At 46.7% G+C, this 24,164-nt stretch overlaps 1 long non-coding RNA gene across 1 annotated transcript in view; it reads right to left on the reverse strand.

The window, feature by feature from the left end:
* Positions 1-2,858: 2,858 nt before the first annotated feature.
* The window catches only part of LOC141252024 (uncharacterized), a 58,451-nt gene continuing 37,145 nt past the window's right edge, over positions 2,859-24,164 (reverse strand). Inside the window, exons 2-3 of the long non-coding RNA XR_012313504.1 lie at positions 18,823-19,023; positions 2,859-3,671 (exon numbers count right to left, since the gene is read on the reverse strand). This is a non-coding gene — a long non-coding RNA (uncharacterized lncRNA). The remainder of the gene's footprint in view (positions 3,672-18,822; positions 19,024-24,164) is intronic.

Below are 24,164 nucleotides of genomic sequence, written 5' to 3' on the forward strand. Positions count from 1 at the left end.
AAATGCTGTAACCTAGTCCTTAAAAGGACTGCAATCACAACTATTCCCTACTCCCAAGCTATCTGTATATTTGTGCGAAAATTGGCTTGAAATTAACAAGGTATAGCGCACACAGCAACCGCGGTGCCGTCTAACACGCAGCTGCAGCAGTGAGAAAATGGTGGCGACGGGGAAAATGGCTTGGTCTTATAGGGCAAGGACATGTGACATACACTGCCAATGACACATGCCCTTGCTTGTGTGAAAAAAAGCACTTCGCTCCGTGTGTGCGCTGCTGATAGGCTGACAGATTGCACCTCCCCACTGCAAATGCGGGAAAGAGAAAAAAAAATGGAGATCTTCATTGTTCCTGCAGAGATCCATCCCCTGCCCCTCCCCCCACCCCGCTGTACACTCAAACTGCGTATTAACATTAATTTTCATCATTACTGAGAAAAAATCCAGTTATGATTTTGGTGCACGAACAGTTATCGAACATAACCTCGAACAGCCGAATTTTTCTCAAATTGTTCGTGTTCGCCGAACGGCTCGAACACCGCCCAAAACAGCTCGAATTTGAGATTGGCGAACAGTTCGAGTAGAACAACGCTCATCTCTATTTGTGACGCCACCTGTGGAATGCGGCTAAAGGGAGCCGCCGCTGCGAAGCAGTCCTCTGAAGCTGATGTTACTGCAGCAGGGATGGTGTGGCTCTCAACAGGAAGAGCTAGCTCCAGTGCAGTGTAGATATTGCAGGTTGTGCTGGGCGTTGTAGTGCAGCGGTTGATGGCGCAGCAAGAAACACAGAGACAAGGAAGTGCAGTCCCAGGGTCTTTACTGGTGCTGATTAGACAAGCCGGGACTAGAGTACTGGCTAGAGTTGAAGTCTGGGCAGCCTGGAAGCAACCAAAGATTCCTCCTTGCCAGGTGAAGTTGGAGGCCTTCCCTTTCCACTAAACTCTTTGGCCCTGCTGCTTGTAGCTGTGCGGTGGCCCTCGTCCCTGAGTGTAACGTTTCTGTGCTCACCCGTATGGCAGGCAGCTCGGGCCTTGCTGGCTCGTCGCTCCCTCGTGGCAGTGCTGGACCCTGCGGTGCTGCTGCGCCTCCGGGCGTCTAATGGGGCAAGGAGACCTGCAGTCTCCTGCCCTCCAGTTTCTGCGGCTGGGCCTTCGGTGCCCCACAGCCTCGGACTCCGGCGTCCAGTTCTTCTGTGCGGTACTTCTGGGGTGAGCTGCCGCGCAGCTCCACTCCCCAGCTCCTCTCTCCTCGATGTCCTCTCTTCAACTCCTCACACTAAGACTAACTAACCCCGCCCCCAGATCCCAGTTGCCAAGGGGAGGGGGCTCCCCTTGCTGGTCTGGAGCCAGGAAAGTGTTGCATGTTTAGTATACCTGACTAGGGGACCCCTGCTTGCTTCCAGGCATGGCATTACCTCTTTTGAGGGAGGCAATGCCACTGTGGCAACCGGACCCCTGGGGTGCCACACACACGTTCAGTATTTGGTCAGTATTTTACATCAGTATTTGTAAGCCAAAATCAGGAGTGTGTGATAAATGCAGAAGTGGTGACATGTTTCTATTATACTTTTCCACTGATTGTTCCACTCCTGGTTTTGGCTTACAAATACTGATGTAACTCAGAATTTTTCCTTTACTACGAATATTCTTTTGTCACCACTTTTATGCTACGATTGTTATTCCCCTGTTAAATTGGTTTTTAAAAATAAAAAAAATATGGTAAAACAAATACTGATGTAAAATACTGATCAAATACTGATTGTGTGAACATTGCCTAATACATAGCCGGCATCTGCCTGTAGCAGCAGCTATTGGAAATAGCTGTGATCACTGCTGTCAGTCACTGAATAAGGCATTTAAATAGAGCGATCAGTGCACTCGCTGGCACCCACCTGCCCACTGCAACGCAATGACAGGAGACCAATGGTTACTGGGACCTACAGAAAGCAAATGCAGGTTTCCAAGGGGAACAAGAAAATAAAGTAAAAATAAAAATATTTTCAAACATATTAAAAAAATATTTAAAAGATTAAATCGCCCTCCTTTTCCAGTTTTTAGATACAGAAATTAAAAAAATAATGATAATAAACATAATTAGTATCGCCAGATGCTGTGTATCAAAATATAAAATTATTTGAATCATACATTGGGCGCATAAAGTTAAATAATCAAAATGCCAGATTTACAGTTTTTCAGTCAGAGTAGTTCCCCAAAAAAATGCAATAAAATGTGATCAATATGTTGTATTTACCCCAAGATAGTATCAATGAAAATTACAGCTGGGCACACAAAAAACAAGACCTCACACAGCTCCATTGAAGAAAGAAAAAAAAAGTTACAAGCCTCAGAAAATGACAACACAAACATTTTTTCACTGCAAAAATATAAAAAACTACAATATTTTGCAGACTATAAGATGCACCAGACCATAGCTTACTGGGTGGCTGGCTGCGGTGTAGCAGGGTCACAGAAGGCAGGGTCGCTACTGCAGGAAGCTGGTGGCGGCAGGAGTGGGGCGATGTTCCGGGCCCTGGTCTGGGAGGAGGGGGTGTCACAGCACTGCAAGGCTGCGGGCCCTGGGCTGTCAGAAAATTTCGGCAGTGAGCGAAGTCCCCGCACTTCCCATCGATTTCCCTGCGGTGGGCTTCGGCAAAATGGCCTCCGTAGGTGGCGCAAGTGCAGATTGAGATCTTGGGAGCCAAGATCTCGGGAGCTCGTCTCTCTGCCGAGATTTTCTGACAGCCCGGAGCCTGCAGCCTCTCAGTGTCGGGACACCCCCTCCTCCCAGCCCTGGGCCCGCTGAATCGCCCCACTCCTGCCTCCGGCAGCAGCGACCCTGCTCCACTGCAGCCGTTTCCCCGGTTATCTACTTTCGGATTATAAGATGCACCCCCACTTTCCTCCCAAATTTGGGGAAAAAAGTGCTTGTTATAATCTGAAAAATACGGTATATAAATTTTGGTATCGCGGTAATTGTATTGACCTGTGGACTCATGTTGTCAGATCGTTTTTATTGCACAGTTAACATTGTTAAAACAAAACCCGAAAAACAGTGGTGAAATTGTAGTTTTTTTTTACAATTTTACCACACTTGGAATTTTTTCCCATTTTTTAGTACATTATGTGGTAAAAAAAATGATCACATTCAAAAAGTCAACTTCTCCCGCAACAAATATGCCCTTATACAACTATATTGATGTAAAAAAAAGTTATGGCTCTTAGAAGAAAACATGGAAAAAACGAATGAGCAAAAACAAAAAGATCGGCCTGTCCTAAAAGGTTAAATAAAACATAGAAACCTAACTGAGGGCTGACAAACCCAAAAAACCCAGAGAGGGCTCCTCCACATGTTACACAGGCACAGAAATGACATATTATATGTTGGAAATTAGAATATTAACCTTTTTTGACGTTTTGAACTTTGCATGTAAAGCCAGATATAAAGTCTTCTCTCCAGACACTAAAGTACATCACATGATGACTTAAGAAGTTGATATGAAAGTCTGATTGGCACGCACTCTGAATGTCTTCTTCTAATGCACGAGTAAGGATGGGAGCAGACAATCGTTCCATTAAAGCGGTTCTCCGGGATTAATAATTAAGTCTTGTTTGATACCGTCAGTATAAAATCTCTTTGGATGAGACATTACTGGAACTGGTGCTGTTCCAGGACATCTGGAAATGTAAACAAAATTATTATTTTTTTTTTACATATTTATCTCAAAAGTATTGTTGTTAATGACTAAAGAACCCCTTATTATGTCTTGGAAACAGAGGATTTTTTTTGTCCTTATCGAAACGTCTTTCTCAAACAGTCTAGATACACAGACTCTTCAGCATCTCAATTACAATCCCTTCAAAAATATTTTTTTGGGGGAGACTCTGCAATATTATGTCAGACACTTTCATGCTACGTACACCGATCAGAAAGTGATATCATATCCCTCTATGCTATCACTTTCTGAGATGGAAAATCCCATTTAAAAGTTAAAGTCTCCCAGTTTCTCTGGCTATACCCCAGTCTGCAGTGCTATGACAGATTATGATGTGGAACTAAGCGCTCATGCAGACGAGCGTACAAATCGGACATGTGCTATCTGATTCTTAATCGGACCGCACACTGGCCCATGTTATTCATTAGGGCTGTTCAGATTAATGATCTCACGGTCCCAGTGTCCATGAGAATAAAATCACAGCATGCACTACTTTCTTCTGCGTCTCGGATGAGACTGACACATTCAAGTCTATGGGTGCGAGAAACAGAATGGGATCCCACACGGACCATCAGAGTGGCATCTGATTATTATGGATAGATTTCTATTATAAACCTAGGAAACTGTATGCAGTTGTATGAAAATGGATCACAGACCGATGTGACACAGATGTAAAAAACGGGCACAGGATGAAAATCTGATGAAAATTAGAAAAACAATCATCTGCGTTTTCTGGATGAAACTCCGGCGATTTTTTATATGTTCCTAATTCACAGCAAAGACTGCAGAATGGTTAAAACAGACAACTAGACAAAGGATATGTCTTTCCCTTGTGTACCTGCTACAAATTTTGGATTTTTTTTTCCACAAATTGGATAAATTCTGCTAAAAAGGAGCTGATGCTCGCAATATTCACTAATATACAGTAGCTTCCCTTGTTCCGGGTGCATATATTAGCATATGTTCTTAGAAGCATGACAAGTATCCTTTGACAGCTACAAATGTCCTACAAGAGCCTATAATAAGACATTCCTATAGAGGGCGCTCAGTCACAGATGAGAATTCTCCACATTGCTTGCAGTCGAATAGGTTAATATTTGCATAGGGAATAAGAACAACATCACTCTCCAAACACATTCTGGTGGATCAAATCATCTGTATGTATATCCATTAGAATGCCTTATCTTGTTTTTCACTTGCAGTTTATCTGGATTGCAGCCTTCACCAATTCTCCTTTGTATTGCTATCAGTAATGAGCGGTTTCATGTTCTAGCCCCTAAAAACCTAACAACTGGCCTTTCTGCTTTGCACAGAGTATGTGAAGAATATAGATAGCTTTGGCTTCTATACTATCTGGGTATACCTGTGTATTCAGGTTTTCTTTCCCAGTTCTTATCTCTTAGCTCTGATGCTTGAGGTATTTCCAGCTCATTGAGAAGAGAGAATCAGTAGCTTAGTATATATCTGCTTGTAATTAGCATATACAAATTTCTATGGTAAGGAAACATTTTTTTTAAAAACAATAAAATAAAAAAATAGGAATTTTGTACAATGTCCAGAGTGAACACATTTCTGGTACTTTAAATATAAGGACAGTAAGGGAGTGGTCCCATGTGGACAAGCTATTTCAGATTGGAGGTCTAGATGTTAAGATACTCTAACAATTAACTCCTATGGCCTAAAGCAGGGATGTCAAACTCAAACAGACAGAGGGCCAAAATGAAAAACTTAGACAAAGTCGCAGGCCACCCAGTATACAGTACAATAGGCCCCACATTGTCCTCCATACAGAATGAAGGGCCCCACATAGTCCTCCATACAGAATAATGGCCCCACATAGTCCTCCATATAGAATAATGTGTCCACATAGTCCTCCATACAGTACAATAGGCCCCACATTGTCATCCATATAGAATGAAGGGCCCCACATAGTCCTCCATACAGAATAATGGCCCCACATAGTCCTCCATATAGAATAATGGGTCCACATAGTCCTCCATACAGAATAATGGCCTCACATTGTCCTCCATACAGAATGAAGGGCCCCACATAGTCCTCCATACAGAATAATGGGCCCCACATAGTCCTCCCTACAGAATAATGGCCCCACATAGTCCTCCATATAGAATAATGGGTCCCACATAGTCCTCCATACAGAATAATGGCCCCACATAGTCCTCTATACAGAATAATGGGTCCCACATAGTGCTCCATACAGAATAATGGGCCCCACATAGTCCTCCATACAGAATAATGGCCCCACATAGTCCTCCATACAGAATAATGGCCCCACATTATCCTCCATACAGAATAATGGGCCCCACATAGTCCTCCATACAGAATAATGGCCCCACATAGTCCTCCATACAGAATAATGGCCCCACATAGTGCTCCATACAGAATAATGGGCCCCACATAGTCCTCCATACAGAATAATGGCCCCACATAGTCCTCCGTAGAGTATAATGGCCTCACATAGCCCTCCATACAGAATAATGGCCCCACATTGTGAGTAGGGGTTTGTTAACGCATAAACCAGTCACTCCATTACCAACCATAGTTCTGCCATTTGTTCCACACCCGTCAGGCAGCATGAATGTCTCATATTATATGTCAGTCAGTCTCCAAGTCAGCTGAAACTCATAAAACTAATTTGCCAGACAGCTATTCAAGTTGGTATTAATTTGCACGTCCCATTCATCAGCTATGACAGTGGGAGCGGGAGTACTGCCCTTACCTGTTGGCATCTGCGGTACTCCCGCTCCCATGCAGCGGTCGCAAACCACTGTAGCGGCCGATAGAAGGGGGCATGTGAATTGATTTGCGCCCATTCTAACAGCTATATTTGCCTGGGTCTCATGAGTGTTCAGCTTGTTTTCAATTGGGAGAGAAGAGAAAGAGGACTGAATGGCCCCAATAATATAAGCAAATATGGAAGACTTTTTATCTAATGTGTATGGAATACTTAAAGGGGTATTCCCATTTCCAAGATCCTATCCCAATATGTAGTCGATGTAATAATAATAATATTAGCAAACACCTCCAATTAGAAATGGAGTATAGTTTTTCTGATTTGCTATGTCTCTTTACTCATTGCAGGCATTGCAGGTGTGGCGCCCCTGAGGGTTCGCCACACAGGTACTGCACTTCACCCAGAGGTGTGGTGTCTCCCTTCTCTCAGGTAAGATAGGAGTGCTGCACGGAACCCCAAACACCTACATCCAACACCACAGTGCTCCAGGCCAGCAGGAGGGGCTATACGCAACGTAGTTTTCTGCTGAGCCCTGACCCTGGCTGGAGTAAGGGGGAACCCAAAGGCAGGGGGAACCAATAGTGGGTGTGGGTGGAGGAAGCATATACAGGAAGCACTTATCCAGTAGGTATATAATAGGAAGCCATATTAGGGCAAGTGTGGAGAAGTGAGGGCGGTTCAGAGCAACAGTCCGGGAGCAGATGCTCAGCAGGAGCTCTGCTCCACAAGTTAGGGCCCAGGATAAAGGCCCCGGAGGGGAGCAGGGAGTAGGCTCCGTTCTAATGAAAGGATCCCAGGGGGTACGGCGCGTGCAGGACGGCACCTGTACGCCCCGCACCTGCCAGGTGTCAGGAGGGATCGGTTGCTTCATTCTAATCTCCAGGGGGTCAGGTTGGTCCCGGATCCGACGTACAGGAAGGACTTCAGCATACCCGAGCGGGATTGAGAGTGGGCAGCGTAGGGCAGCGGAGAGAAGGACCAAATGAGAAGACGGTCAAAGTAGGAACACGAGAAAGTGGGGTTCCGCCAGGCATTCCTAAGCTGCTTGAAGAAGGATTGAACCCCGACCTGGTGAACGCAGCGCGACGAGGGAGGCCTTCACCTGTAAAGTGCACTTGTGAATTGCCTAAGAACTGTAAGTAAAACCTTGGACGACTGCATCGAGCTGCCTCTGTCTGTTTCTTCACCGGTGCCATTTGTCCTCCCCGCACCACAACGCCCAGCGCACCATCCATTTATTTACACTGCCCTGAGGCCCGCTCCACCTGTGGGGGGAGCTATACCATCTCTAGCTGCCTTGACACCTGCCTCAGAGGACTGCTGCAGCGCTGGTGACCTTCACCAGACACCACAGGTGGCGTCACGAACTCTCTGAACTTTTACTGATCATTGATACCCCTTTGTGCACTGACCGCCCTGGGCCAGCCACCGTGATTTGCCCCAAACAGTACCCCGAGGCCCCGGGGGCGAGTCACAGGACCTTAGGTATCCATGGTCACGACCACTAGCAACTAGCTAACTAACTGTATCAGTGGTCGTAACCATGGATACCTAAGGTCCTCCAATGAGGACATGAGGAAAGAGACATAGTGAATCGGAAAAACTATACTACATTTATAAAATTGGAGATATTTGCTAATATTGTTATTGACGCGCCCCTGGGCCTGCTGTGTCGCGCAGCGTCTCGCGCACGGGGGCTTACACGGAACCGGATCAGATGAGGGTTGTAGTCTCCGAGTGGCGGGGACCCGGTCCGTGCCCAGGGGGTCAGACTCAGTGTGTGGCAGTCTTGATAGATGTTATTTGAGTGTCGACTACGCCACCCGTTGATTTGCAGCTATGGAGCTGCTGCTGCAGGGCAGACCGCTGAGGCCGGTGTAGAATTGTGCAGCGTGATAGTATAACCCCCAACGGGAGGGGTATGGCCTCAGGGCAGCCGACGTGGAAGATGGGGGTAGCAGGAACCACTCAGAGACGGTGCGGTGTAATTCAGGGTCTTTACTGGTAACAACGATAGACCCTCCCGGAGTACTTGCTAGCGAACGGGGCCTGGTCAGTCCTTGAGCAGATGGGATCTCCCCTGGCCAGGCGGAGTTGTAGGCCTCCCAAACTGACTGTACTCTTCTGGCTACCTTGCTAGAGGCGGGTATAAGTAGCCCACGTCCCTGAGTGTACCGTGTGGTGCTCACCCGTATGGCCGGTGACTCGGGGCCTTCTAATGGCTTCCGCTCCACGATGGCGGTGCTGGTCCCACGCGTGTGACCGTGCCTTCGGGTTTCTGGGCCTGAGGACCTGAAATCCCCTGCCGGTCGGCTTCTGCTGCTGGGTAAGAGTTAGTCCCCACAGCCTCGGACGCCGGGTCCGGTAAGAAAGCTTCTCAGTCAGGGCGAGCTCTGCAGCTGCCAGCCCCTGACTCGTAGTAGTATTGCTCCCACTGAGCTCCAGCTGTTTCTTCCTATGACTGTCTCTTGTCTCTACTCTCCTTGACTCCTAACCCTGCTTCAGCCCCGGGTTTATATAGGGGAAGTTCTTCCCCTCCCAAGACTGGGCAGGAGGTGTGGCATGCACAGGATCCCTGACCAAAGGACCTCCCACCTGCTCTCAGACATAACATCTCTATCACTGTGGCAACCAGACCCCTGGGGTGTCACATTCCCCCCTAGTGAAATTTAGTACTCCGGGACTAAACATATTTTAGAAAAACATAACAAGATAAAAACAATAATAATACAACAAGAAAAACATATAAAGATGGTTACGGCATGTCCGTAACCGGGTGCAGTCTTTGAAGAAAAGCAAGGTGTCCATTTCACCAAAACAGGGAGACGTAACCAGGTAGGGGTTTGTCCTACCCCGAGTCCTTAACAGTCTTTAGTCCGTCCTGGGTTACGCTCCAACTATGTACAAGGATTCCCGGTAAATCCACCAAGGACTCCTACAAATAACTAGAAACACAAAATTATACACAAGCAACAATACACAGGTAAACATAAATAAAACAATTTATACACTTCAAATCCTCCACCGTGCGGGTAACTGGCCTCTAGTGGCCCTAGTGGACCTACGGAGCTGACTGCCTAGCCCTGAACTACAGGGTGTAGGAGCTGTCAAGGGTAAACTGGGCAGCTGTCTATCGGCTCTTTGGCTCACTAGGGATATGGCAGGCTCACTGCAAGCAGAGGGTTGATCCTCCTGGTCTGCGGGTGTGGGGTCTTCTGCCTCCTGGACCGGCTGTTCTTCCAGCTCTACCTGTTGCTCCGTAGGTGCTTGGGATGCTGGTTGGAGGAAGGTGAGTACGGGTACCACAACTGCACCATTGACTTGAGTCCAAGACCGAGGGAAGTACCCGAGCACAGTACTAACCATATCTTCCCTTTCCTCTACGGGTCGATGGTCTTCTTGTTCCTCTTCAGGGTTCCTCAGTTGTTCGGGACACTTCTTCAGGTGGTCCCGGGATACAATAGCTGTGGTTTCCCCTCCGTCTTTACTGATGGTACAAACCTTCGGGTTCTCGTGGCTTGAGGGCAGTACGGTGTACGGGTCCTTTTCCCACTGGTCGTCCAACTTGTGGAGCCGTCTCTTCCTCTTCAAGACCTGCTCTCCGGGTACCAGGGGAACAGCGGGAGCATACTGGTTGTAAGTTTTCTCTTGTCTTTCCCTAGCCTGACAGAGACTTCGCTCCACGCTCTCCTGTACTCTCCGGTACTGCTGCTGCCTCTCCGTGTCCCAGTCTGTTTCTGGTGAAGTGTCCTCGGGTGTCAGGACTCCCATTTCCAGGTCAACAGGTAACTTACCAGGTCTTGCCCTCATTAGGTAAGCCGGGGTACAGTTGGTGGAACCTACCGGGATGTGGTTGTATAGGTCCACCAGATCGGGCAACTTCTCAGGCCACAGACTGCGTTCTTCCAGGGGCAACGTTTTTAAAAGATCCATTACCACCTGGTTCATTTTCTCACAAAGTCCATTAGTTTGCGGATGGTAGGGTGTCGTCCTTATCTTCCGGCAGCCATACAGATTGCAGAATTCCTGGAAGACCTCCGCTTCAAAGGCAGGTCCCTGGTCCGTCAGCACTTGGTCCGGGTACCCGTGTGGACGGCAAAAGTGCTGCTGGAAGGCTCTAGCTGCTGTTTGAGCCGTTAAGTCCTTGACGGGGACGACAACCAAGAACCGGGAGTAATGATCCACGATGGTTAACGCGTAGACGTAGCCACTTCTGCTTGGGGTCAGTTTTACATGATCCAAGGCTACCAGTTCCAACGGTTGCCGGGTGACGATGGACTGCAGGGGAGTCTTCTGGCTGGCACGGTCCTTCCTTCTCAGGTTGCACGGGCCACAGTCTCTGCACCACTTCTCAATGGTTCCCCTCATGCCTACCCAGTGGAATCGCTCGCGCAGCAGGAACTCCAGCTTCTTCCACCCGAAGTGTCCAGCTCCGTCGTGGTATGCCTCCATCACCATGGCTGCGTCTCTTCGTGGCACCACTACTTGCCAGAGTAGTTCATGCGTCCGGGAGTTAACCATTCTGCGGCACAACTTCCCCTTGTAAAGGAACAGTCGACTCTTCTCTGCCCATAGTTGTTTGGCTTCCTCCGGAGCGTCTGGTTCAAGGCAAGCCTCCGGGCGAGTCAGCATCTCCTTCACCAGTCGGACGGCAGGGTCGCTGTCTTGCGTTTCCGCCCAGTTGTAGTGAGGTAAGGGGTTCAACGTAGCAGCCTGCTTACTCCTTACCCGGTGGGAATACTGGATAGTCCCATGACGGTGGAACGCAGGGAGTTCAACTTCTTCCAGTCCCTCCGGATCTTCTCCTTCGTCCGGCAGGTTGGGCATCCTGGACAGGGCATCCGCGTTGGTATTGGAGCGTCCGGCCCGGTATTTGATTGTGAACTCGTAGTTGGACAGACGGGCCATCCACCTCTGCTCCAGGGCACCGAGTCTTGCCGTGTCCAGGTGTGTCAACGGGTTGTTATCCGTGTACACGGTGAACCGGGAAGAAGCGAGGTAATGCTTAAAGCGCTCGGTGACTGCCCATACTACGGCCAGGAACTCTAGCTTAAATGAGCTGTAATTCTCGGGGTTCCTTTCGGTGGGCCGCAGTTTTCGGCTGGCGTAGGCGATTACTCGTTCCTTCCCCTGCTGGATTTGGGACAGTACGGCTCCTAGCCCGATGTTACTGGCGTCGGTGTAGAGGATAAAGGGCTGGCTATAATCCGGGTACGCCAGGATTTCGTCCCCCGTGAGGGCCATCTTCAGCTGGCGGAAGGACTCTTCTTCCAACTCTTCCCATTGGAAGGGCGGCTTCTGGTTCTTGGCCTTCCGGGACTGGCCTATCAGGAGGTCCTGCATAGGTGCTGCCTTTTTGGTGAAACCGGGAATAAACCTTCGGTAGTAGCCTACCAACCCGAGGAACTGCCGCACTTCTTTTACGCTGGAGGGGCTTGGCCATTCCTTAATTGCGGTGATCTTATCAGGGTCGGGAGCCACTCCGTCAGCGCTCACCACGTGTCCCAGGTACTGCACCTTTGGTTTCAGGAGGTGACACTTGGAGGGTTTCACCTTTAGGCCGTAACTCGCCAGAGCTTCGAACACTTCCGCCAGGTGTTTCAGGTGGTCCTCATACGTCTTGGAATATACGATGACATCGTCCAGGTACAACAAGACCGTCTCGAAGTTTCTGTGGCCCAGACAACACTCCATTAGTCGTTGGAAGGTTCCTGGTGCGTTGCAGAGTCCGAACGGCATGCAGGTGAACTCACTAAGTCCCATCGGGGTGGTGAATGCGGTCTTCTCCCGGTCTGCCTCTGCTACAGGAACCTGCCAGTACCCGCTAGTGAGATCCAAGGTAGAGAAGAAGTTAGCAGATCTTAAAGCAGCCAATGACTCCTCTATCCTTGGTAAGGGGTACGCATCCTTGTGTGTGATACGGTTGATTTTCCGGTAATCTACACACATCCTCATGGTGTTGTCTTTTTTTCTGACTAAGACTAGTGGAGCTGCCCAGGGGCTACAGCTATCCCTGATCACCCCAGCCTCCTTCATGTCTCTAAGCATCCCCTTGGCGTGTTGGTAGTGGGCAGGGGGTACGGGTCGATACCTCTCTTTTATAGGAGGATGGTCTCCCGTGGGGATGTGGTGTTCTACCCCCTTGACTCGCCCGAAGTCTAACGGGTGTTTACTGAACACTCTCTCGTACTCCTGAACCACCCGATAGACTCCTTGTTTCTGGTGTGAGGGAGTGGAGTCAGTACCCAGATGTAGTTGCTGACACCAGTCCTCCATGTTTTTCTTAGAGCCGTTACCTTCCTCCGGGTGAGATGGAGGCAAGGGTTCCACAGATTGTATAGAATTTTGGTTAATGGTATATAATTTGGCTAGCGTGGCATACCGGGGCAGGTACACTTCCCTCTCCCCGATATTTATTATGCGAACGGGCACCCTCCCATGGCGTACATCAACCACCCCCCGTGCTGTCAAAATGGTGGGCCTACTGTCTGAGTAAACTGGTTCTACCATTGCCTGGTAATCCCTACCTCTCAGACCAATAGCTGCCCGGCACCAAATCATCATTTCACTTTTTGGGGGCATGGCAATAGGAAAAGGGTCACACATTCTTACGCTACCAATCTCACCGCCGGAGAGTTCCACCTGTTGCCGTCGCATCAGTGCCCGGATCTCTTTCTGGAGCACCCGCTGCTCGCCGGAGCTGGCGTTCTTGGCAACCTGCTGTAAAAGGAAAATCACCTCTGCAAGACAATTTTCAATTACATTAGTTCCTAGAGTTATTTTTGGGTGACTCTCATGTTTGTCAATATCTACAATGATCAGTCCCTGTGCTGCCAGTTCGACTCTACCGATTTTGATGGTCACCTCTTTAAATCCGATCTGTGGCACGGGCTGGCCATTGCTGGCGATGATACTCAAGTCGTCGTCAGGGTAGCGGGTAATATCCGAGTCATTCCAGTACTGCTTAAAGAGCACGTACGGGATGGTGGTGACCTGCGACCCGGTGTCCAGTAGGGCACTCATGGGAATGCCATCCAGTACCACCGGCAAGACTGGACGTCCTCCCACATATCTGTCGCGCCAGTTCGATGGGCCTGGTGATCTTTTTCCTGGGGGTTGGCCCTCTACCCCAGGTTGTGCCCGTTTAAAGAACAGTACCTTGCCATATGTCCGGGTTGATTGCAGCGGCGGCAGATGGGTCGTCCGTCCTCGCTGTATCGGTCACTGGGTCTTCCTCTGGCCGGTGGGGTCCTCCTTGGTCGACGCCACGGGATGTCCTCCGGTCCGGATGCCAGCTGGATCTTCCCTGGGGTGGAAACCTGTAAAGACTGCACAGTTCGGGTTAGCGCAGCAACGCTCTTAGCTAGCTCTTGGACCTGATGGTGTAGGTCTGGAGCCGGGTCATTGTCCAAAGCCTGCGCATCAGCTCCCACAGGCCCTGCCGACAAGGGCGCCGCCTCCTGGTGGTAAGTAATAGCTGGGCGCCTGTGGGTCATAACGCCACCCGGTGCCGGTTCTCGGAGCACCCGGATGGCTCTGTCCTTGAACTGTGCAAAGCCCAGATGGGGATCCTGTAAGGCCATCGCCCGCAACTGGGTTCGGTGGGCATTACAATACAGTCCCTCTATAAATTGTTCAGTCAACAGCCTGTCCTCGTTTCCCACTCCATCAGGGTCGGTCTGCTTAATGGCCCTCAGGGCCTCTTGTAGGTTTAGTGCATAGTCCCTTATACTCTCATGCGCTCGCTGCTTGCACCCGTAGAATCTAAGCTTAATCTCGGCTGAGGTGCGGGTATCAAAGGTATCCTTCAGCCGGGTTAGTATTCCTGCGACAGTCTTCCTCCCAGGTGGCCAGGATTTTACTTCCCTTTTAGCTGCCCCGGTTAGTTGGGCCACCAGGATGCTCACTTTTTGCTCTTCTGTGAGGGGGTACACCTGGAAGAGGCTATCCAGCTTTTCTCTAAAGTCATGCAGGGTATGTGACTCCCCTGAGTACTGGGGTAGCCAAGCTGCTCCCGGGATATAGGGCATGGTGAAGGGCATAACTGCAGCAGCGGTGGCGCTGGTGGGGGTTGAGGCAGTGAAGCTCTCCTCCGTATCGGACATCTTCCTCCCCCCTAGTGGACCGTGGCCTACCTTGCGATGATCCTGTTCCGTAGGCCGCGGCTCCGCAGTAGATCGTCAGGGTTGAGGACCTTCCGTCGCGCTCCGGTGACGTCGGCGTCTGCTGGGCTCCTTCCAGGACCTTATGCAACGTCCGGACGTGAGGCGGGGCTTCAGTTCCCGCGCGCTTTCGAAGTCCACGCCCCTCTTCTTCCCGCGCGGCGTCCTCAAGATGGCGTCCAACGGCGGAAAAACTCCACGGATGGCGGGAAGAAGGCCGAAGATGGCGCCGGATGGCGGGAAAACTTCGCGGATGGCGGGAAGAAGGCAGAAGATGGCGCCGGATGGCGGGAAACCTCACCACTGGTAAGTTTGAACAGTCTTTGCTTTTCAGGCACGCAGTACCCGGTGGTTGCGGGCACGAAATCCTGCCGACTACGCCAAAGTTGACGCGCCCCTGGGCCTGCTGTGTCGCGCAGCGTCTCGCGCACGGGGGCTTACACGGAACCGGATCAGATGAGGGTTGTAGTCTCCGAGTGGCGGGGACCCGGTCCGTGCCCAGGGGGTCAGACTCAGTGTGTGGCAGTCTTGATAGATGTTATTTGAGTGTCGACTACGCCACCCGTTGATTTGCAGCTATGGAGCTGCTGCTGCAGGGCAGACCGCTGAGGCCGGTGTAGAATTGTGCAGCGTGATAGTATAACCCCCAACGGGAGGGGTATGGCCTCAGGGCAGCCGACGTGGAAGATGGGGGTAGCAGGAACCACTCAGAGACGGTGCGGTGTAATTCAGGGTCTTTACTGGTAACAACGATAGACCCTCCCGGAGTACTTGCTAGCGAACGGGGCCTGGTCAGTCCTTGAGCAGATGGGATCTCCCCTGGCCAGGCGGAGTTGTAGGCCTCCCAAACTGACTGTACTCTTCTGGCTACCTTGCTAGAGGCGGGTATAAGTAGCCCACGTCCCTGAGTGTACCGTGTGGTGCTCACCCGTATGGCCGGTGACTCGGGGCCTTCTAATGGCTTCCGCTCCACGATGGCGGTGCTGGTCCCACGCGTGTGACCGTGCCTTCGGGTTTCTGGGCCTGAGGACCTGAAATCCCCTGCCGGTCGGCTTCTGCTGCTGGGTAAGAGTTAGTCCCCACAGCCTCGGACGCCGGGTCCGGTAAGAAAGCTTCTCAGTCAGGGCGAGCTCTGCAGCTGCCAGCCCCTGACTCGTAGTAGTATTGCTCCCACTGAGCTCCAGCTGTTTCTTCCTATGACTGTCTCTTGTCTCTACTCTCCTTGACTCCTAACCCTGCTTCAGCCCCGGGTTTATATAGGGGAAGTTCTTCCCCTCCCAAGACTGGGCAGGAGGTGTGGCATGCACAGGATCCCTGACCAAAGGACCTCCCACCTGCTCTCAGACATAACATCTCTATCACTGTGGCAACCAGACCCCTGGGGTGTCACATTATTATTACACCTACTACAAATTGGGATAGAATATTGGAAATCGGAATACCCCTTTAAAGCACTACTCTGCAGTTTTTTTATTCCAGGGCTGAAGTGGTGTTACTAATAAATGTTCCCTGCCCTTAGTAATATACTTACCAGTCTCTCATCTTGTGACTAAATCTCCTGACTGGTTTACATAAATTCTTCTTAAAAAATGTATCTTTATTAAATATGTATTAAAAGCACCCTACGTGAACACACAAGAATAAATCCAAACGTTTAAAAAACAGAAATCCTATTCACCAGAAAAAGGATCAAACAAAGAGAAGGGTCACAATACTTGTGTGTTAGAAGCGGGGTCTCACCCTAGTTTATGATCCCTGCCTGAGCCGCGGAGGTTGGCACCATAGGGTCACGACAGTGTTGCCCCCGCTCAAAGTCGGCTTTCCCTAAAATTCCCTTATCTGTCTAATACCAGAAAAAGAGAAGGAAATTATATGGATGCATGCTTCAATTAATTATATCACTCCCAAAAAGCAAAATGACAAACACAATATACAGTTCTAAGACCTAAGACTCTCCGGCTCACACTGGGCTCTATGTGTTAGCCGAAAGTCACATTTACAATTAAACTCTGTGGAGTGTCAGAACTGGGCTCCATTGGCTTACATGGTAATAGAATAGAGCCCAGTGTGAGCTGGAAAGTCACATATTCGTCATGTAACCCAGAAGACGACTGGAGTTGAGGCTGGAAACTGGAGAAGACAGCAGTAAATGAGTATATTAATACACCTACTACACCACATACAGTATATATTCACACAGGTTTTGCCCAGAATAGTTTTAATTGGAGTGCTTCTTTAAGGTTTCTTTAACTGCCAGTTTTACATTTTTACTGCTCTGGAAGTGACTTACTTGTGTGCACCTGGCCTGAAAAGGTGAGTGATCCGATACTAGTGAGAAGAACAATTGGAATGATCAAAGGTGTACCTCTAGTATTGACTTCGATGGAGTACCTACAGTTTCTATATGTTAGCTCATACATGCAGAACGTGCTGTTTACCGTTATACATAAAAACAATAAGCCTATGAAATAATTGCCCTTTCATTTTACTAAGCAATTACACCTACTTTTGATATATATATATATATATATATATATATATATACAGAACAGACCAAAAGTTTGGACACACCTTCTCATTTAAAGATTTTTCTGTTTTTTAATGACTATGAAAATTGTACATTCACACTGAAGGCATCAAAACTATGAATTAACACATGTCGAATTATATACTTAACAAAAAAGTGTGAAACAACTGAAAACATGTCTTATATTCTAGGTTCTTCAAAGTAGCCACCTTTTGCTTTGATGGCTGCTTTGCACACTTTTGGCATTCTCTTGATGAGCTTCAAGAGGTAGTCACCGGAAATGGTCTTCCAACAATCTTGAAGGAGTTCCCAGAGATGCTTAGCACTTATTGGCCCTTTTGCCTTCACTCTGCGGTCCAGCTCACCCCAAACCATCTCAATTGGGTTCAGGTCTGGTGACAGTGGAGGCTAGGTCATCTGGCGTAGCACCCCATCACTCTCCTTCTTGGTCAAATAGCCCTTACACAGCCTGGAGGTGTGTTTGGGGTCATTGTCCTGTTGAAAAATAAATGATGGTCCAACTAAACGCAAACCGGATGGAATAGCATGCCGCTGCAAGATGCTGTGGTAGCCATGCTGCTTCAGAATGCCTTCAATTTTGAATAAATCTCCAACAGTGTCACCAGCAAAGCACCCCCACACCATCATACCTCCTCCTCCATGCTTCACGGTGGGAACCAGGCATGTAGAGTCCATCCGCTCACCTTTTCTACGTCGCACAAAGACACGGTGGTTGGAACCAAAGATCTCAAATTTGGATTTATCAGACCAAAGCACTGATTTCCACTGGTCTAATGTCCATTCCTTGTGTTCTTTAGCCCAAACTTGTCTCTTCTGCGTGTTGACTGTCCTTAGCAGTGGTTTACTAGCAGCTATTTTACCATGAAGGCCTGCTGCATAAAGTCTCCTCTTAACAGCTGTTGTACAGATGTGTCTGCTGCTAGAACTCTGCGTGGCATTGACTTGGTCTCTAATCTGAGCTGCTGTTAACCTGCAATTTCTGAGGCTGGTGTCTCGGATAAACTTATCGTCAGAAGCAGAGGTGACTCTTGGTCTTCCTTTCCTGGGGCGGTCCTCATGTGAGCCAGTTTCTTTGTAGCGCTTGATGGTTTTTGCAACTGCACTTGGGGACACTTACAAGTTTGCCCAATTTTTCGGACTGACTGACTTTCATTTCTTAAAGTAATGATGGCCACTCATTTTTCTTTACTTAGCTGCTTTTTTCTTGCCATATTACAAATTCTAACAGTCTATTCAGTAGGGATATCAGCTGTGTATCCACCAGACTTCTGCACAACACAACTGATGGTCCTAACCCCATTTATAAGGCAAGAAATCCCACTTATTAAACCTGACAGGGCACATCTGTGAAGTGAAAACCATTTCCGGTGACTACCTCTTGAAGCTCATCAAGAGAATGCCAAGAGTGTGCAAAGCAGTCATCAAAGCAAAAGGTGGCTACTTTGAAGAACCTAGAATATAAGATATATTTTCAGTTGTTTCACACTTTTTTGTTAAGTATATAATTCCACATGTGTTAATTCATAGTTTTGATGCCTTCAGTGTGAATGTACAATTTTCAAAGTCCTGAAAATACAGAAAAATCTTTAAATGAGAAGGTGTGTCCAAACTTTTGGTCTGTACTGTATATATACTGTATGTACATACATACCTTTTATTACAGCATTACTATGGCTTTGGAAATCCTTGGTCAAATGTAATGCAGGATGCGTCATTCCTTATTCCTCTGAGATCAGTTGAGAGGTTCAAGAAATGCCCGGCTGTATGAACTGTCGTTTGATATGGAACAGAGTAATTGCGCAGAATTCTCATTCTGTACTGATAAAAGGAAATTATTAATCCTTGTAAGGAGCTAAAATGAAAGAAAAGATAAATGAGAAACTAAGGTGGGGGAAGTGTAAGCCAACAGATCCATGCAATAATCAAATATAACATTCTTTATATGATAACAAGGGCACAAATCACTGAAAATACACTAAATATCATTGATTCTGTCTTTTTTCCATATAGTAAAAAATAACTAAAGGTAGTAATAATATTTTTTATTATAATTTTTAAGGAGTTTGTACACTACTTTAACATTCATCCCTAGGCTAGGTCATCAATGTTCGATCAGCTGGGGGTGCGACACCCGGTATCCCCGCCAATCAGCTGTTCTCAGTATTGTCGGCTGGCGGACCAGTTATGGCGCTGCACAGCACAGCTCAGTCTACTGTATTATGGCCGCGCCCGGGTACTGCACATCCACCCCCTATTCAAAGCAATAGGGGCAGATGTGCAGTACTGAGAACAGCTGATTGGCGGAGGTGCTGGGTGTCGCATCCCCACCGATCAGACATTGATGACCTAGTCTAATAGGTCATCAATGTTACAGTAGTGGACGACCTCTTTAATCACTGTATTTTATGACATATGATCGAGTTCTCTAAACCTTTGTTGAATTATGTGAGTCTGTATGGGGACATGGAATGTTAGAAGCACGATTACAACATTGCCTTGTTTTATACGCAAATTACAAGGCTTTTCGCACACATAAAGGGTTCTTTTTGCGAAATCACATATCCTAGTATAATCCACCAGTGCATATTGGCAGCTAATGCTGCTGTCATGGATCCCTTGGAGGGAGGGGGCCAAGTCCAGATTGGTGACATTACTTTTGCTATTACTGTATGTGGTGAGAATCTATAAGGCTATGTGCCCACGATGCAGAAATGCTGCATATTTTTTCCGCTTCTCCCTGGCAGGAAAAACGCATGTGGATTTTACATGCATTTTTCCCGCCAGGTAGAAGCGTTTGTCAAGCGTTTTTGCATGCATTTCTGCATGCGGGTTATCAAGCGCTTTTCCAAGCGATTTTAGCATCACTTGGAAAGTGCTTGACAACTTGTTCACACTATATAAATCCATGCAACCAGCATGGATTTATATATTGTGACCAAATAATAGTTAAAAAAAAGAATAAGAATGGTAAAAAATAAAAAAAAAAGATTATACTAACCTTCCGATGGCCCCCGGTGTTTTCTCTGCTGCGTCCTGTGTCTTGGGCGGCTCGCGGTGGTGTGAAGGACCTGCGGTGAAGTCATTGAGTCATGTGACAGGTCACATGACTCAATGACGTCATCATGACAGGTCCTTCACAACACTGTGACCCATACAGCAGACCAGACGGAGGGGAGAAAACACCAGGAGCTCATCGGAAGGTAAGTATAATGTATATTTTTTATTTTAAATTCTTTTTTTTTACAGTTTCTATGGTACCCAGGTCTGAATGAGAGTCTCATCTCCTCCTGACCTGGGTACCATCCGCACATTGAACCGTGTGATATTCGCTTGTGCACATGTAGTGATGCGGATGTCACGCGGTCCAATGCAAGTCAATGGTGGCGATTACGCTGCGTGTCCGCAAAATTAATGGACATGCTGCGGATTTTTGAGCGCAGCATAAATAATGCGGAAAAATCCGCAGCATGGGCATTGACATTGCGGCTTGTCATTGGGGACCATGGGGGGCGGATTACCAAGCGTTTCCCAAGTGTTTACGCTGCGTAAATTCCGCAGCATAAATGCTTGGAAAATGCTTCGTGGGCACGCAGCCTAAAGGACAACCAAAAAAAAGGAAGCTAAAGGAACAGCATTATAAAACAATGGAGTACAATCTGGGTGAAGAAACTAGCCCCATAACAGGGGTGAAGTCTGATGTCTGCTTATTGGCAGTGTCTGCTGTATAAACCTCAATAGTTAGTAATATCTTGGACAGTATTATTCGCTAGTCTTTAAAATGTACAGTAGGTGCTTCTACATAACTTCAGTGATATTTTATGTATCGACAGACATGAACATGCATAGTATTAATATAATTTTAGCGGTTTCTGTGGATTTGAGATTTTTGTTAAAACCACGAAAAGAAGAGTTGTCCATTTGGACAGAATGATTTATAATGCATGATTTGGCCTATCAAAAGAAATCACTGTTTACGTCAATAAATAGAGCAAGAGTCTATAATGGAACACTTGCTTGGCAAAAAACTAATCAGATTGCCAAACTTTAAGAAATAATTATCACCGTGATCTCCGTGGCTGAAGCATGCAGTGATCTCCTCTGCTTTTAATGTTAGACATCCTATCTACATTTTATTATAATTATAATGTGAAATGGAGCAGAAAGAAATCAGCTCCAGCTTGAAGCTTCACTTTGCTCTGGTTCATCATCTGATCTGTTTTCATTTGTGTCTTATGCTTTGACAAGCCTTCAAGTTATATTTTTTTTCTTGCGAAAACTGGTTCAGGTTCTACCTGTCATGAAATAAATGATTGTGTCCAAGAGGGATTAATAAGAAGAGACAATGGTGCAATATAATGGTCAAATAATTCTACCTAAAAACACTTAAAGCCTCAGAATCTAGCAAATATTCTAGATTATTGTAAACTTTTAATGTTGTTTGGAAATCCAAGACTACAGTATTTTAAAAGTACAGTTTGCAGTGGACAATAATTCCAATATAGTCCAATATATAGCAATGACATATAACACCTTCCTAAATGTTGAATGTTATATTGTACCCTCAAAATCTGCATAACAACCATTTTTGGATTCACATTAGCGCTTCAGTAAAAGCATATTAGTTCATTAGAGAAGCAAGAGAATCACTGGCTGCCTGACACCACCTATCTCCAGCAGACACAATAGGGTTAAACAGGTAAAATTCATGATTTTTTACTTGTGTCCCAACTTTTAGGGTAAAAGTCTGTCTTCAATCATAGACATTCAATTATTGACAGTAGAATCCAGAAAGAATGTCTCTAACTACATTATCTATCTATCTATCTATCTATCTATCTATCTATCTATCTATCTATCTATCTCCATATCTCAATTGCTGTGAAAATTACTATATATATGCATTCTCATTAGATGCGATTGGTCTAAAATGGAGACTCTAATGCTAAAGTGCGCATGCCTGCGATGTGTAATTACATAGACTTTTGTTTTCAAATATGGCGGTGATTATGTAGCATGCGCTCTGGAGTGATTGCCTTTTTGTCTTAGTATTCTTGTATGCGCATGCGCATTTTACCTTATCAAATATGGCGCAAGTGACTTCTTTCACTCAGGGCGCCTGCGCATTCAGTTGCTTCCTAATTTGATCATTGACATGCGCAAATGGAATGGCTAGATGCCGAAACTGGTGAATAATATGAAATGCATGATGGGGTGAGACCTCCTTCAAATCAAATACACCTGTCACATGATTGCTAAGTAATATCTTTTGCACTTTAAATGGAATATTAATATGATGCATTCACTGTATAGCACTTTATTAATGTATCTACTTATATATTAATGAATGTATCAATTTTGACACTGTAAATTCATTACTGTCAAGAACTTATTATCTATAATGATGTGTAATAAATGTACCTAGAAAAAGTTTTGTAATATCACTTGTACACTGCTTGATAAAGGTTCTCAACAGAACTGAAACGTTGCTGAGACCCAATGGGCTATTAAACCACAGTTTTTCTATTTCTGTAACTGGAGTACTGCTTTCATTACACTGTGTGCTGAATTATTAGGCAAATGAGTATTTTGATCACATGATACTTTTTATAGTTATTGTCCTACTCCAAGCTCCATAGGCTTGAGAGCCAACTACCAATTAAGTAAATCTGGTGATGTGCATCTCTGTAATGAGGAGGGGTGTTGACTAATGACATCAACACCCTATATATAAGGTGTGCTTAATTATTAGGCAACTTCCTTTCCTTTGGCAAAATGGGTCAGAAGAGAGATTTGACGGGCTCTGAAAAGTCCAAAATTGTGAGATGTCTTGCAGAGGGATGCAGCAGTCTTGAAATTTCCAAACTTTTGAAGCGTGATCACCGAACAATCAAGCGTTTCATGGCAAATAGACAACAGGTCGCAAGAAGCGTGTTGGCCAAAAAAGGCCCAAAATAACTGCCCATGAATTGAGGAAAATCAAGCGTGAAGCGGTCAAGATGCCATTCACCACCAGTTTTGCCATATTTCAGAGCTGCAACGTTACTGGAGTATCAAAAAGCACAAGGTGTGCGATACTCAGGGACATGGCCACGGTAAGGAAGGCTGAAAAACGACCACTTTTGAACAAGAAACATAAGACAAAATGTCAAGAATGGGCCAAGAAATATCTTAAGACTGATCTTTCAAAGGTTTTATGGACTGATGAAATGAGAATGACTCTTGATGGGCCAGATGGATGGGCCAGAGGCTGGATCAGTAAAGGGCAGAGAGCTCCACTCCGACTCAGACGCCAGCAAGGTGTAGGTGGGGTAATGGTATGGGCTGGTATCATCAAAGATGAACTTGTGGGACCTTTTTGGGTTGAGGATGGAGTGAAGCTCAACTCCCAGACCTACTGGCAGTTTCTGGAAGACAACTTCTTCAAGCAGTAGTACAGGAAGAAGTTGGTATCATTCAAGAAAAACATGATTTTCATGCAGGACAATGCTCCATCACACGCATCCAACTACTCCACGGTGTGGCTGGCCAGTAAAGGTCTAACAGAAGAAAAAATAATGACATGGCCCCCTTGTTCACCTGATCTGAACCCCATAGAGAACCTGTGGTCCATCATAAAATGTGAGATCTACAGGGAGGAAAAACAGTACACCTCTCGGAACAGTGTCTAGGAGGCTGTGGTGGCTGCTGCACGCAATGTTGATCGAAAACAGATCAAGCAACTGACAGAATCTATGGATGGAAGGCTGTTGAGTGTCATCATAAAGAAAGGTGGCTATATTGATCACTAATTTTTTGGGTTTTTGTTTTTGCATGTCAGAAATGTTTATTTCTAAATTTTGTGCACTGATATTGGTTTTCCTGGTGAAAATAAACAAGTGAGGTGGGATTATATTTGGTTTTCATTAAGTTGCCTAATAATTCGGCACAGTAATAGTTACCTGCACAAACAGATATCCTCCTAAGATAGCCAAATGTAAAAAAAAAACCACTCCA

The sequence above is a fragment of the Phyllobates terribilis genome, unplaced genomic scaffold (genome assembly GCF_046119375.1).
Source record: "Phyllobates terribilis strain yellow unplaced genomic scaffold, ASM4611937v1 Scaffold_2__4_contigs__length_985480577, whole genome shotgun sequence".
In the NCBI taxonomy this organism is placed as follows: Eukaryota; Metazoa; Chordata; class Amphibia; order Anura; family Dendrobatidae; genus Phyllobates; species Phyllobates terribilis.